The following is a 14,336-nucleotide window of genomic DNA, read 5'->3' on the forward strand; positions in this document are numbered from 1 at the left end:
CAATAACAGAGGAGGGACTGTTGACTGTGCGTACAGCACTACCAGGCAACAACTAGCGGTGTTGGAGCCCAGGGACAGGTGGAGGAGGAGGAGGTGGAGGAGGGATTGCCACACACACAGCAGGGGAACAGCTGACGTTACTGAACCCCAATAACAGAGGAGGGACTGTTGACTGTGCGTACAGCACTACCAGGCAACAACTAGTGGTGTTGGAGCCCAGGGACAGGTGGAGGAGGAGGAGGTGGAGGAGGGATTGCCACACACACAGCAGGGGAACAGCTGACGTTACTGAACCCCAATAACAGAGGAGGGACTGTTGACTGTGCGTACAGCACTACCAGGCAACAACTAGCGGTGTTGGAGCCCAGGGACAGGTGGAGGAGGAGGAGGAGGTGGAGGAGGGATTGCCACACACACAGCAGGGGAACAGCTGACGTTACTGAACCCCAATAACAGAGGAGGGACTGTTGACTGTGCGTACAGCACTACCAGGCAACAACTAGCGGTGTTGGAGCCCAGGGACAGGTGGAGGAGGAGGAGGTGGAGGAGGTAGGAGGGATTGCCACACACACAGCAGGGGAACAGCTGACGTTACTGGACCCCAATAACAGAGGAGGGACTGTTGGGACTGTGCGAACAGCACTACCAGGCAACAACTAGCGGTGTTGGAGCCCAGGGACAGGTGGAGGAGGAGGAGGTGGAGGAGGGATTGCCACACACACAGCAGGGGAACAGCTGACGTTACTGAACCCCAATAACAGAGGAGGTACTGTTGACTGTGCGTACAGCACTACCAGGCAACAACTAGCGGTGTTGGAGCCCAGGGACAGGTGGAGGAGGAGGAGGTGGAGGAGGGATTGCCACACACACAGCAGGGGAACAGCTGACGTTACTGAACCCCAATAACAGAGGAGGGACTGTTGACTGTGCGTACAGCACTACCAGGCAACAACTAGCGGTGTTGGAGCCCAGGGACAGGTGGAGGAGGAGGAGGTGGAGGAGGGATTGCCACACACACAGCAGGGGAACAGCTGACGTTACTGAACCCCAATAACAGAGGAGGGACTGTTGACTGTGCGTACAGCACTACCAGGCAACAACTAGCGGTGTTGGAGCCCAGGGACAGGTGGAGGAGGAGGAGGTGGAGGAGGTAGGAGGGATTGCCACACACACAGCAGGGGAACAGCTGACGTTACTGAACCCCAATAACAGAGGAGGGACTGTTGGGACTGTGCGTACAGCACTACCAGGCAACAACTAGCGGTGTTGGAGCCCAGGGACAGGTGGAGGAGGAGGAGGTGGAGGAGGGATTGCCACACACACAGCAGGGGAACAGCTGACGTTACTGAACCCCAATAACAGAGGAGGGACTGTTGACTGTGCGTACAGCACTACCAGGCAACAACTAGCGGTGTTGGAGCCCAGGGACAGGTGGAGGAGGAGGAGGTGGAGGAGGTAGGAGGGATTGCCACACACACAGCAGGGGAACAGCTGACGTTACTGAACCCCAATAACAGAGGAGGGACTGTTGGGACTGTGCATACAGCACTACCAGGCAACAACTAGCGGTGTTGGAGCCCAGGGACAGGTGGAGGAGGAGGAGGTGGAGGAGGGATTGCCACACACACAGCAGGGGAACAGCTGACGTTACTGAACCCCAATAACAGAGGAGGGACTGTTGACTGTGCGTACAGCACTACCAGGCAACAACTAGCGGTGTTGGAGCCCAGGGACAGGTGGAGGAGGAGGAGGTGGAGGAGGTAGGAGGGATTGCCACACACACAGCAGGGGAACAGCTGACGTTACTGAACCCCAATAACAGAGGAGGGACTGTTGGGACTGTGCGTACAGCACTACCAGGCAACAACTAGCGGTGTTGGAGCCCAGGGACAGGTGGAGGAGGAGGAGGTGGAGGAGGTAGGAGGGATTGCCACACAAACAGCAGGGGAACAGCTGACATTACTGAACCCCAATAACAGAGGAGGGACTGTTGACTGTGCGTACAGCACTACCAGGCAACAACTAGCGGTGTTGGAGCCCAGGGACAGGTGGAGGAGGAGGAGGTGAAGGAGGGATTGCCACACACACAGCAGGGGAACAGCTGACGTTACTGAACCCCAATAACAGAGGAGGGACTGTTGGGACTGTGCGTACAGCACTACCAGGCAACAACTAGCGGTGTTGGAGCCCAGGGACAGGTGGAGGAGGAGGAGGTGGAGGAGGGATTGCCACACACACAGCAGGGGAACAGCTGACGTTACTGAACCCCAATAACAGAGGAGGGACTGTTGACTGTGCGTACAGCACTACCAGGCAACAACGAGCGGTGTTGGAGCCCAGGGACAGGTGGAGGAGGAGGAGGTGGAGGAGGGATTGCCACACACACAGCAGGGGAACAGCTGACGTTACTGAACCCCAATAACAGAGGAGGGACTGTTGACTGTGCGTACAGCACTACCAGGCAACAACTAGCGGTGTTGGAGCCCAGGGACAGGTGGAGGAGGAGGAGGTGGAGGAGGGATTGCCACACACACAGCAGGGGAACAGCTGACGTTACTGAACCCCAATAACAGAGGAGGGACTGTTGACTGTGCGTACAGCACTACCAGGCAACAACTAGCGGTGTTGGAGCCCAGGGACAGGTGGAGGAGGAGGAGGTGGAGGAGGTAGGAGGGATTGCCACACACACAGCAGGGGAACAGCTGACGTTACTGAACCCCAATAACAGAGGAGGGACTGTTGGGACTGTGCGTACAGCACTACCAGGCAACAACAAGCGGTGTTGGAGCCCAGGGACAGGTGGAGGAGGAGGAGGTGGAGGAGGGATTGCCACACACACAGCAGGGGAACAGCTAACGTTACTGAACCCCAATAACAGAGGAGGGACTGTTGACTGTGCATACAGCACTACCAGGCAACAACTAGCGGTGTTGGAGCCCAGGGACAGGTGGAGGAGGAGGAGGTGGAGGAGGGATTGCCACACACACAGCAGGGGAACAGCTGACGTTACTGAACCCCAATAACAGGGGAGGGACTGTTGACTGTGCGTACAGCACTACCAGGCAACAACTAGCGGTGTTGGAGCCCAGGGACAGGTGGAGGAGGAGGAGGTGGAGGAGGGATTGCCACACACACAGCAGGGGAACAGCTGACGTTACTGAACCCCAATAACAGAGGAGGGACTGTTGACTGTGCGTACAGCACTACCAGGCAACAACTAGTGGTGTTGGAGCCCAGGGACAGGTGGAGGAGGAGGAGGTGGAGGAGGGATTGCCACACACACAGCAGGGGAACAGCTGACGTTACTGAACCCCAATAACAGAGGAGGGACTGTTGACTGTGCGTACAGCACTACCAGGCAACAACTAGCGGTGTTGGAGCCCAGGGACAGGTGGAGGAGGAGGAGGAGGTGGAGGAGGGATTGCCACACACACAGCAGGGGAACAGCTGACGTTACTGAACCCCAATAACAGAGGAGGGACTGTTGACTGTGCGTACAGCACTACCAGGCAACAACTAGCGGTGTTGGAGCCCAGGGACAGGTGGAGGAGGAGGAGGTGGAGGAGGTAGGAGGGATTGCCACACACACAGCAGGGGAACAGCTGACGTTACTGGACCCCAATAACAGAGGAGGGACTGTTGGGACTGTGCGAACAGCACTACCAGGCAACAACTAGCGGTGTTGGAGCCCAGGGACAGGTGGAGGAGGAGGAGGTGGAGGAGGGATTGCCACACACACAGCAGGGGAACAGCTGACGTTACTGAACCCCAATAACAGAGGAGGTACTGTTGACTGTGCGTACAGCACTACCAGGCAACAACTAGCGGTGTTGGAGCCCAGGGACAGGTGGAGGAGGAGGAGGTGGAGGAGGGATTGCCACACACACAGCAGGGGAACAGCTGACGTTACTGAACCCCAATAACAGAGGAGGGACTGTTGACTGTGCGTACAGCACTACCAGGCAACAACTAGCGGTGTTGGAGCCCAGGGACAGGTGGAGGAGGAGGAGGTGGAGGAGGGATTGCCACACACACAGCAGGGGAACAGCTGACGTTACTGAACCCCAATAACAGAGGAGGGACTGTTGACTGTGCGTACAGCACTACCAGGCAACAACTAGCGGTGTTGGAGCCCAGGGACAGGTGGAGGAGGAGGAGGTGGAGGAGGTAGGAGGGATTGCCACACACACAGCAGGGGAACAGCTGACGTTACTGAACCCCAATAACAGAGGAGGGACTGTTGGGACTGTGCGTACAGCACTACCAGGCAACAACTAGCGGTGTTGGAGCCCAGGGACAGGTGGAGGAGGAGGAGGTGGAGGAGGGATTGCCACACACACAGCAGGGGAACAGCTGACGTTACTGAACCCCAATAACAGAGGAGGGACTGTTGACTGTGCGTACAGCACTACCAGGCAACAACTAGCGGTGTTGGAGCCCAGGGACAGGTGGAGGAGGAGGAGGTGGAGGAGGTAGGAGGGATTGCCACACACACAGCAGGGGAACAGCTGACGTTACTGAACCCCAATAACAGAGGAGGGACTGTTGACTGTGCGTACAGCACTACCAGGCAACAACTAGCGGTGTTGGAGCCCAGGGACAGGTGGAAAAGCAGAGGAACACAATGTAGGCCGAAGCCTGAGAAAGTCGAAAAGGAACCTTTAACCCCCCCCCCAAGGCGTTTGTAGCTGAAAGAGCCAGCTTGTGCAGCACAAAAGATGCAAAAGGAAAAGGTGGCTCTTTTCATCATGCTCCTTGCAAACACAGAACTAAACACTTATAAAATGTGTCCCCTGAAACCGTGAAACCGTCCCGGAGGTGGGACTTTCCTTCGTAATATGACGCAGCACAGCCGTCATTCCTCCCCCCCGGGCGCCGCGCCCCGGCTCCTCAGCGTAGTTTGATTCCGTCCCGGAGCCTGCGCTGTTATGTTATCCCTTGGCCAGGCACACTTAGCGCTGCCCATCTTCTGACATCATTTGGTGTCAGGCTGGCTGCGCCTGTGCGGCCGCGCTGGCCGAGAGCCCGCCTCGCAGTGTCTTCTGATTTTATCCCACTGGGGGCCTGGGATCCATGGCCATGCGCAGTGCATATCCTCGCCTCTCACTCCCCTCCCTACGGCTTCTTAAGACTGTGCGGTGTCACGGCCGTGGCATGCTATTAGGGACCAGCTGACACCGAACAGTCTGAAGAAGCCGTAGGGAGATGAGTGAGAGGTGGAGGTTCAGATATGCACTGCGCATGTCCATGGATCCCAGGCCCCCAGTGGGATTAAATCAGAAGACACTGCGAGGCGGGCCCTCGGCCAGCGCGGCCGCACAGGCGCAGCCATCCTGACACCAAATGATGCCAGAAGACGGGCAGCGCTAAGTGTGCCTGGCCACGGGATAACATAACAGCGCAGGCTCCGGGACGGAATCAAACAACGCTGAGGAGCCGGGGCGCGGCGCCGGGGGGGGAGGAATGACGGCTGTGCTGCGTCATATTACGAAGGAAAGTCCCACCTCCGGGACGGTTTTACGGTATCAGTGGACACATTTTATAAGTGTTAAGTTCTGCGTGTGCAAGGAGCTAAACCAAAATAGCTACCTTTTCCTTGTGCAGCATTACTGCTGCACAAGGAGGCTCTTTCAGTAACAAACGCCTTGGGGGGGGGGACAGATTCCCTTACATTTCAGTTGTTGTGTCAGCGTGGCGGTCGCATGACACATTGCCAGCTACACAGCTGGGGATCAGCTGACGTTACTGAAACCCAAGAACACTGGGTCGTATGTTTTGACTGTGCAGACGGCACTTCTGAGCCTCAACTGGCGGTGTTGGAGCCCAGGAATTTAAGTTCAGGTGGTAGAAAGATGAACACAACAGGAGACCTGGATAACGTATACAGTGACCTAATTATTTAATCAGGAGGAGGAGTGGCAAATTCCTGCGAGATCCAGGCCTTGTTCATTTTCACGAAAGTAAGCCGGTCAACGTTATCGGAGGATAGTTGCATGCGACGGTCAGTTAGTACACCACCTGCAGCACTAAAGACACGTTCCGATAATACACTGGCCGCAGGGCAAGACAGCACCTCCAATGCATACTGGCTTAGCTCTGGCCATGTATCCAGCTTTGAGACCCAAAACTTGAAAGGGGAAGAGCCGTCTGGGAGTACAGCAAGAGGGCAAGACATGTAGTCTGTCACCATCTGACGGAACCGTTGCCTCCTGCTGACTGGAGCCGTCTGTGATGGTGTAGACTTTTGTGGGGGGCACAGAAAACTGTGCCACAGTTGGGCCATACTGGTCTTGCCTTGGGCAGAGGCACTGCTTCTGCTCCCTCTTTGTGCAGAGCCTCCACCACTGCCTGGACGCACTGAGCTGCTTTGGAATGCACTAGCAGCACTTCTCTCAGTTGGAATGGAGAAGATGATGGAATTGACCAGTGTGTCTTGGTACTCCCGCATTTTTCGCTCCCGGTTCAACGGTGTGATGAGGCTTTCTACGTTGTCCTGGTAGCGAGGATCGAGGAGGGTGAACACCCACTAATCAGACATGTTGAGAATGTGGGCGATGCGGCGGTCGTTTCTCAGGCACTGCAGCATGTAATCCACCATGTGCTGCAGACTGCCAACTGCCCAAGAAACGCTGTCCCCTGCTGGAGGCGTGATCTCTGCCCGCTCGTCATCACCCCACCCTCGCTGTACACACTGAGTACTGGACAATTCGGTAACTCCCTCCTCTGGATGGATGTCTTCCTCCTCCATTGACTCCTCCTCATCCTCCTCACAAACTGTCCCCTGCCTACGCGTTTGTGAGGAACCACGTGGCGCTGACTGTCCAGAAGATGATGGAAATGGTGAATCCTCATCCTCCACCTCTTCCACAACATCATCCCTTAGCGCTTGCAGTGATTTTTCAAGCAGGCAGATAAGGGGGACAGTCATGCTGACTAGTGCATCATCTGCACTCGCCATCCGCGTGGAATAATCAAAGGGACGCAAAACCTGGCAGACGTCATTCATAGTGGCCCACTCTGTGGTTGTGAAGTCTGTACGGCGCTGAGTGCGACTTCTTTGCGCCTGAAGCAGCTGGTACTCCATTACAGCTTGCTGCTGCTCACACAACCGCTCCAACATATGTAACGTGGAATTCCACCTGGTAGGTAGGTCACATATGATGCGATGTTCCGGCAGGCGGTGTCGGCGCTGCAGAGCCGCAATGCGCGCTTTTGCCGTGCTGGAACGCCGCAAGTGAGCACACTCTAGGCAGACCTTGTGCAGCAGTGCATCAAGATCCGGATATTCCCTCAAAAAGCTCTGCACGACCAAATTGAGCACATGTGCCAGACATGGGATGTGAGTGAGGTTGCCGAGGCCCAGAGCTGCCACCAGATTTCGGCCATTATCACACACTACGATGCCTGGCTGGAGATTCGCTGGCACAAACCACACATCGCTCTCCTGCTTGATGGCATTCCAGAGCTCCTGCGCTGTGTGGCTACGATTCCCCAAAAAAATTAATTTCAAGACGGCCTGTTGACGTTTGGCCACGGCTGTGCTCATGTCGGTCGTAACAGGTACACGTTCATCACGGGTCCATGTGGAGGTGGACTGTGACGGCTCCTGCAGCGATGATTCTGAGGAACTGGTGTAAGAGGAGGAGTCAATGCGTACAGAATGGATTCCTGCAATCCTTGGAGTGGGCAGGACACGTCCTGCGCCACTCGCACGGTCTGTACCCGGCTCAACGACATTAACCCAATGGGCAGTGAGGGAAAGGTATCGCCCCTGTCCATGTTGACTGGTCCACGCATCGGTGGTGAGGTGGACCTTGCTACTGACGGCGTTCAGTAGCGCGTGTTTTATGTGTCCCTCCACATGCTTGTGCAGGGCAGGGACGGCTTGCCTGCTGAAGTAAAAGCGGCTGGGCACATTGTACTGTGGGACTGCCAATGACATCAAGTCACGGAAGCTGTCAGTCTCCACCAGCCTGAATGACAGCATTTCCAGTGACAGAAGTTTGGCAATGCCTGCAGTCAGAGCCTGTGCTCGTGGGTGGTTTGACGAGAAAGGCCGCCTTTTCTCCCATGCCTGTACTACCGATGGCTGTAGACTGGGCTGGGAGTGTGTGGATGACTGGGAAAGTGGTGCTGCGGGTGGAATTACAGCGGGTCTCTGGACAACAGGGCCAGAGGTTCTTCCATGGCGATCCTGGGAGGAAGCCGAACCAGCTGCGTGTGAGCTGGAGGAAGAGGCAACACGAGCTGAAGAGGTGGTAGCTGCCGCTGTTGGTTGGCCTAGCTCTTCAGTGTGTTTTTCTAACAACGCCGGGTGCCTGGTGCGCACATGTTTCCACATGTTGGAGGTATTGAGGCTGCTGACATTTTTCCCTCTTTTGACTTTTTGATGACACACCTTGCATCTGACATAGCAAATGTCATCTGCAACTGTGTCAAAAAAGGACCAGGCACTGCAAGTCTTGGGAGCGCCCTTTTTGGCTTTTGGAAGAGACATGCTCCTAACGGGTGCCAAAGCGGAGGCTGCAGGATCCGCAGTCTTCCCCCTCCCTCTCCCTCTTTGGGCCGTACGGGGAATCTCTTCCTCAGAGCTGCTCCCACCACCTTCCTGTCCCTCACGCCAAGATGGGTCAAGGACCTCATCATCTACACTACCCTCTGCCCCCAACTGCTCCTCCTGGGTAGTCTCAGCAGCAGAGCACGCACCAGTAAGTGGCACCTGAGTGTCATCATCAGCTGATGCGGCCTGCGATGTGGTGACCGGAGCCACTGGCCCACCCGCCTCTTCAGAGGAAGAGAGAAAAAGCTGTTGGGTATCACTGCACCCTGCCTCTTATTCCATTTCTCCAATGCTGCTTGGCTGGCCCCCTGTTTCCAAGCCAAGAGATTCAGAGAACAGAAGTAGAGACGGCTCCTGTCCTGGGCTCTCTGTCTGCCTGGGCAATTTGGCAGGTGGTGAAGAGACAGATGGCTGCTCTCCAGTGCTCTGTGTCTGAGAGGATGTGGCACTAATTGAAGTTGATGCATTAGCTGCCATCCATCCGACAACGGCTTCAATTTGGTCTTCACGCAGCAGCGGTGTACGGCGCTCTGACACAAAGCTGCGCATGAACGACTGTTGCCTGGTGAAAGTGGGTGCTGATGAGTCACCGGTGCCCGCAGCAGGCACAGAATCCCCACGTCCCCTCCCTGCTCCGCGCCCACGCCCACGTGCCTTACTCACTGCCTTCTTCATCTTGGTTGACTGATAAAGATAAGCAGAAAAGTACTAACGGCTTTGTGTGCTTATTCCTGAGCAACTCCTCCTAACAGGTATAAGAAACACTAATTTTCTAAAGTGTGGACTAGACTTTAATATGAGCTAATGTGGCCTACACAAATGTAAAGTGGTGTAACTGGTGTGTTTGGTGAACTTTATTATTTATTTATTTTTTGGGGGCTGAACTGACAACGGATAGAGCTGCAGTCACACGGAGACCGTGCAGACAGACGTAAACGGCGCTGCAAGGCCCAAAAACCCTCCTCTACGTTATCCTATGTAGTGTTTTTCCACAAGTTAGCTGGAGACGGGTGGAAAGACACTAATAGGATTTTTTGGAAAAAATGTGCAGCAGCCTGCACTACTTAAAACAAAATGAAAATTCATTTGGCGGTATGACGCAGTGAAGAACCCTGAGCTGGAGACAACCAGGCTATGGCTGCTCACAGACTACAGGGCGAGCTGCAGTCACACGGAGACCGTGCAGACAGCCGTAAATGGTGCTGCAAGGCCCAAAAACCCTCCTCTACGTTATCCTATGTAGTGTTTTTCCACAAATTAGCTGGAGACGGGTGGAAAGACACTAATAGGAATTTTTTGAAAAAATGTGCAGCAGCCTGCACTACTTAAAACAAAATGAAAATTGATTTGGCGGTATGACGCAGTGAACAACCCTGAGCTGGAGACAACCAGGCTATGGCTGCTCACAGACTACAGGGCGAGCTGCAGTCACACGGAGACCGTGCAGACAGCCGTAAACGGCGCTGCAAGGCCCAAAAACCCTCCTCTACGTTATCCTATGTAGTGTTTTTCCACAAATTAGCTGGAGACGGGTGGAAAGACACTAACAGGAATTTTTTGAAAAAATGTGCAGCAGCCTGCACTACTTAAAACAAAATGAAAATTGATTTGGCGGTATGACGCAGTGAACATCCCTGAGCTTGAGACAACCAGGATATGGCTGCTCACAGACTACAGGGCGAGCTGCAGTCACACGGAGACCGTGCAGACAGCCGTAAACGGCGCTGCAAGGCCCAAAAACCCTCCTCTACGTTATCCTATGTAGTGTTTTTCCACAAGTTAGCTGGAGACGGGTGGAAAGACACTAATAGGATTTTTTTGAATAAATTATCAGCAAACTACACTACTTGAAAAAAAAAAAAAAAAGAACAGTATGAGGCAATGAACCACCCTCCCTGAACTGAATACAACCAGCTATGGATGGCCTATGTGGCTGCACTCAGACTAGAGAGTGGGCTGCACTCACACACACACACACACAGACCTTGCAGATCGCTGTGAAAACAGCGCTACAAGGCAAAAGCAAGGTGAATAGTAGGTGAACACAGCGGTTGCTAAATTAGCCTTTGGAAAGCACAAAGAAGCAAATCGCTATCTCTAAACTGTCCCTCAGTCAGCAAACAGCGTCCTGTCACTAACTGAATTCACAGCAGAGTGATCGCAAAATGGCACCAGCGACTTTTAAACTGCATCATGACATCATTTCAGCAGCCAATCACAGCCTTGCCAGTAGTTTCATGCCCTCCATGCTAAACAGGATGTGCCCACACTTGGAATCATTCTCATTGGCTGAATTTCTGCATTTTGAATCTTGGAACTTCCGATTCCGGTATCCGATACGCGGCAAGTATCGGAATCCCGGTATCGGAATTCCGATACCGCAAGTATCGGCCGATACCCGATACTTACGGTATCGGAATGCTCAACACTACTCGTGGTGCAACGGTAGCGCGTCTGACTCCAGATCAGAAGGCTGCGTGTTCAAATCATGTCGGGGTCAATAAACTCTTTCATGTTTTCATAACTTGATTGATGCTTGGGTTAAGATTGAAACGGAAACTGCGTAATCTTACTAACAGTAGAATAACTCAACTTTGTTGCAACTTGGCAGCACAGGGTTTAACAAACTGTTTTATTTAAATTATATAGATTAATATCTTATCAACAAATCTTTGACGAGAAATATCCTTTGGGAATTGAGTTCAAAGCATTAAAAAAATGAATCCACTGCGGGAACACCGAACAGTTTGTTCACGCCATTGTCATCTTTGAATTTGTAAGAGAAGAGGGATTATTACTAGATTTTTAATTTTAAACTGGAAATCAATGAATCCGAAAGTGATGATCTTAATTCAGCCCTCTTTATGTCTTTTCTAAACTGTGATTGAAAGTAGCAAATTTCCACATGGCTTCCATATATTATCTCATGCACTTTTCTTGAGAAGTACTGGAGCACACATGCTTTTCAACTGACCTCGTGGCGCAACGGTAGCTCATCTGACTCCAGATCAGAAGGTTGCGTGTTCAAATCACGTCGGGGTCAATAAACTCTTTCATCTTTTCATAACTTGATTGATGCTTGGGTTAAGATTGAAACGGAAACTGCGTAATCCTACTAACAGTAGAATAACTCAACTTTGTTGCAACCTGGCAGCACAGGGTTTAACAAAGTGTTTTATTTAAATTATATAGATTAATATCTTATCAACAATACTTTGACGAGAAATATCCTTTGGGAATTGAGTTCAAAGCATTAAAAAAATGAATCCACTGCGGGAACACCTAACAGTTTGTTCACGCCATTGTCATCTTTGAATTTGTAAGAGAAGAGGGATTATTACTAGATTTTTAATTTTAAACTGGAAATCAATGAATCCAAAAGTGATGATCTTAATTCAGCCCCCTTTATGTCTTTTCTAAACTGTGATTGAAAGTAGCAAATTTCCACATGGCTTCCATATATTCTCTCATGCACTTTTCTTAAAAAGTACTGGAGCACACATGCTTTTCAACTGACCTCGTGGCACAACGGTAGCGCGTCTGACTCCAGATCAGAAGGTTGCGTGTTCAAATCACTTCGGGGTAAATTAACTCATCTTTTCATAACTTGATTGATGCTTGGGTTAAGATTGAAACGGAAACTGCGTAATCCTACTAACAGTAGAATAACTCAACTTTGTTGCAACCTGGCAGCACAGGGTTTAACAAACTGTTTTATTTAAATTATATAGATTAATATCTTATCAACAATACTTTGACGAGAAATATCCTTTGGGAATTGAGTTCAAAGCATTAAAAAAATGAATCCACTGCGGGAACACCTAACAGTTTGTTCACGCCATTGTCATCTTTGAATTTGTAAGAGAAGAGGGATTATTACTAGATTTTTAATTTTAAACTTGAAATCAATGAATCCGAATGTGATGATCTTAATTCAGCCCTCTTTATGTCTTTTCTAAGCTGTGATTAAAAGTAGCAAATTTCCAGATAGGGTCCATATATTATCTCATGCACTTTTCATGTGAAGTATTGCAGCAAACATGCTTTTCAACTGACCTTGTGCACAATGGTAGCACTTCTGACTCAAGGTCATAAGGTTGCATGTTGATATCACATCAGGGTCAAGTAGCTCTTTCGTCTATTCATAACTTGATAGATGATTGTGTTAAGATTGAAAACGGAAACTGCGTAATTCTACTGACAATAGAATAATTCGACTTTGTTGCCACCTGTAGGCAAAGTGTTTAAAAAAGGTGTTTTATTTAAATTATATAGATTAAAATCTTATCAACAATACTTTGGTGAGAAATATCATTTGAGAATTGAGTTCAAAACATAAAAAAATAATCCATGCCGGGAACAGCTAACACTTTGTTCATGCCATTGTCATCTTTGAATTTGTAAGAAAAGAGAGTTTATTACTAGATTTTACATTTTAAACTGGAAAACCCTGAATCTGAATGTCATGATCTTAATTCATCCTTGTTTATATCTTTCCCAAAATGTCATTAAAAGTAGCAAATTTCCAGATGGCTTCCATATATTATCTCATGCACTTTTCTTGAGAAGTACTGGAGCACACATGCTTTTCAACTGACCTCGTGGTGCAACGGTAGCGCGTCTGACTCCTGATCAGAAGGTAGCGTGTTCAAATCACGTCGGGATCAATTAACTCTTTCATAACTTGATTGATGCTTGGGTTAAGATTGAAACGGAAACTGCGTAATCCTACTATCAGTAGAATAACTCAACTTTGTTGCAACCTGGCAGCACAGGGTTTAACAAAGTGTTTTATTTAAATTATATAGATTAATATCTTATCAACAATACTTTGACAAGAAATATCCTTTGGGAATTGAGTTCAAAGCATTAAAAAAATGAATCCACTGCGGGAACACCTAACAGTTTGTTCACGCCATTGTCATCTTTGAATTTGTAAGAGAAGAGGGATTATTACTAGATTTTTAATTTTAAACTGGAAATCAATGAATCCAAAAGTGATGATCTTAATTCAGCCCCCTTTATGTCTTTTCTAAACTGTGATTGAAAGTAGCAAATTTCCACATGGCTTCCATATATTATCTCATGCACTTTTCTTAAAAAGTACTGGAGCACACATACTTTTCAATCGACCTCGTGGTGCAACGGTAGCGCGTCTGACTCCAGATCAGAAGGTTGCGTGTTTAAATCAGGTCAGGGTCAGTTAACTCTTTCATCTTTTCATAACTTGATTTATGCTTGGGTTAAGATTGAAACGGAAACTGCGTAATCCTACTGACAATAGAATAACTCAACTTTGTTGCCACCTGTCAGTGCTGGGTTTAAAAATAAGTTTTATTTAAATTATATAGATTAATATCTTATCAACAATACTTTGATGAGAAATATTATTTGGGAATTGAGTTCAAAGCTTTAAAAAAATTAATCAATGCCGGCAGCACCTAACAGTTTGTTCACGCCATTGTCATTTTTGAATTTGTAAGAGAAGAGGGATTATTACTAGATTTTTAATTTTAAACTGGAAATCAATGAATCCGAATGTGATGATCTTAATTCAGCCCTCTTTTATGTCTTTTCTAAACTGTGATTGAAAGTAGCAAATTTCCACATGGCTTCCATATATTATCTCATGCACTTTTCTTGAGAAGTACTGGAGCACACGTGCTTTTCAACTGACCTCGTGGTGCAACGGTAGCGCGTCTGACTCCAGACCAGAAGGTTGCATGTTCAAATCACGTTGGGGTCAATTGATTCTTTCATCTTTTCATAACTAGAT

General features: G+C 50.0%; 2 non-coding genes across 2 annotated transcripts; both read left to right on the top strand.

Annotated features, from left to right (window-relative positions):
- Window positions 1–11,531: 11,531 nt before the first annotated feature.
- On the top strand, window positions 11,532–11,603 carry TRNAW-CCA (transfer RNA tryptophan (anticodon CCA)). Its single transcript has one exon. It is a non-coding gene; the product is annotated as a tRNA-Trp (tRNA).
- Window positions 11,604–13,155: 1,552 nt separating this feature from the next.
- Window positions 13,156–13,227, top strand: TRNAR-CCU (transfer RNA arginine (anticodon CCU)). The gene has a single exon. It is a non-coding gene; the product is annotated as a tRNA-Arg (tRNA).
- The last annotated feature ends 1,109 nt before the right edge of the window (window positions 13,228–14,336 follow it).

This window comes from Ranitomeya variabilis, chromosome 5, assembly GCF_051348905.1.
Source record: "Ranitomeya variabilis isolate aRanVar5 chromosome 5, aRanVar5.hap1, whole genome shotgun sequence".
NCBI classification, from domain to species: Eukaryota; Metazoa; Chordata; class Amphibia; order Anura; family Dendrobatidae; genus Ranitomeya; species Ranitomeya variabilis.